At 36.8% G+C, this 2,050-nt stretch overlaps 1 non-coding gene across 1 annotated transcript; it reads left to right on the top strand.

Moving 5' to 3' along the window:
• Positions 1-844: 844 nt before the first annotated feature.
• On the top strand, positions 845-952 carry LOC112726080 (small nucleolar RNA R71). The gene has a single exon (XR_003165148.1). It is a non-coding gene; the product is annotated as a small nucleolar RNA R71 (small nucleolar RNA).
• Positions 953-2,050: the final 1,098 nt, after the last annotated feature.

Raw genomic sequence — 2,050 nt, 5'->3', positions numbered from 1 at the left:
GAAGCTCCTTATTGATCACTGGACGTCCCAGGAGGTCTTCCTCCTTGGGATTCACGTCCTCTCCTTCCTTCACAGGTTCGGCCATGGTGATTAATTCAATGGCCTTGCACTCTCCTTTTTGATTTTCTTCTGTATTGCTTGGGAGAGTACTAGGAGGGATTTCAGTGATCCTTTTACTCAGCTGGCCCACTTGTGCTTCCAAATTTCTAATGGAAGACCTTGTTTCATTCATGAAACTTACAGTGGCCTTGGATAGATCAGAGAGTAAGTTTGCTAAATTAGAGGTATTTTGTCCAGAGTTCTCTGTCTGTTGTTGAGTGGATGATGGAAAAGGTTTACTACTGTTAAACCTATTTCTTCCACCATTATTAAAGTCTTGTTGAGGCTTTTGATCCTTCTATGAGAAATTTGGATGATTTCTCCATGATGGGTTATAGGTGTTTCCATAAGGTTCACCCATATAATTTACCTCTGCTATTGCAGGGTTTTCAGGATCATAAGCTTCTTCTTCAAAAGATGCCTCTTGAGTACTGTTGAATGCAGCTTGCATTCCATTCAGACTCTGAGAAATCATATTGACTTGCTGAGTCAATATTTTGTTCTGAGCCAATATGGCATTCAGAGTATCACTTTCAAGAACTCCTTTCTTCATAGGCGTCCCATTACTCACAGGATTCCTCTCAGAAGTGTACATGAACTGGTTATTAGCAACCATGTCAATGAGTTCTTGAGCTTCTGCAGGCGTTTTCTTTAGGTGAATGGATCCACCTGCAGAAGTATCCAATGACATCTTAGCTAATTCAGACAGACCATCATAGAATATATCTAGGATGGTCCATTCTGAAAGCATGTCAGAAGGACACTTTTTGGTCAGTTCTTTGTATCTCTCCCAAGCTTCATAGAGGAATTCACCTTCTTTCTGTCTGAAGGTCTGAACATCCACTCTAAGCTTACTCAACTTTTGAGGAGGAAAGAACTTAGCTAAGAAAGCCTTGACCAGCTTATCCCAAGAGTTCAGGCTATCCTTAGGTTGAGAGTCCAACCATACTCTAGCTCTGTCTCTTACAGCAAAAGGGAAAAGCATGAGCCTGTAGACTTCAGGATCTACTCCATTAGTCTTAACAGTATCACAGATCTGCAAGAATTCAGTTAAGAACTGAAAGGGATCTTCAGATGGAAGTCCATGAAACTTGCAGTTCTGCTGCATCAGAGAAACTAGCTGAGGTTTCAGCTCAAAATTGTTTGCTCCAATGGTAGGAATGGAGATGCTTCTTCCATGTAAATTGGAATTAGGTGCAGTAAAGTCACCAAGCATTCTCCTTGCTTTATTGTTGTTGGGTTCGGCTGCCATCTCCTTTACTTGTTCGAAATTTTCAATAAGGTTGTCTCTGGATTGTTGTAATTTAGCCTCTCTTAGTTTCCTCTTCAGAGTCCTTTCAGGTTCTAGATCAGCTTCAACAAGAATGCCTTTTTTCTTGTTCCTGCTCATAAGAAAGAGAAGAGAACAAGAAAATAAGAGGAATCCTCTATGTCACAGTAAAGAGGTTCCTTATTGTTAGTAGAAGAAGAAAAGGAATATGGGTGAAGAAGAATGAAGAATCCAAACACAAGGGTGAGGATAGCAGCAGTGATGTGAGATGAAGAGAAGTGTTAGTAGATGAATAAATAATTAGAAGGAGATGAGGGAGAAGGATTTTCAAAAATTATTTTTGAAAAAGAGTTAGTGATTTTCGAAAATAGTTTTTGAAAAAGGTTAGTAATTTTCGAAAATTAAAATAAAAAATTAAAATAATTAGTTAATTAAAAAGAAATTTTGAAAAAGAAGGAAGATATTTTCGAAAATTAGAGAGAGAGAGTTAGTTAGGTGGTTTTGAAAAAGATAAGAAAGAAACAAAAAGTTAGTTAGTTAGTTGAAACGGATTTGAAAATCAATTTTGAAAAGATAAGAAGATAAGAAGTTAGAAAAGATATTTTAAAATCAAATTTTGAAAAAGATAAGATAAAAAGATATTTTTGAAAAGATATGATTATTAAAATTAGTTTTGGAAAA

This window comes from Arachis hypogaea, chromosome 11 (genome assembly GCF_003086295.3).
Source record: "Arachis hypogaea cultivar Tifrunner chromosome 11, arahy.Tifrunner.gnm2.J5K5, whole genome shotgun sequence".
Taxonomy (NCBI): domain Eukaryota; kingdom Viridiplantae; phylum Streptophyta; class Magnoliopsida; order Fabales; family Fabaceae; genus Arachis; species Arachis hypogaea.
This window is presented reverse-complemented; position numbering and strand designations above follow the sequence as displayed.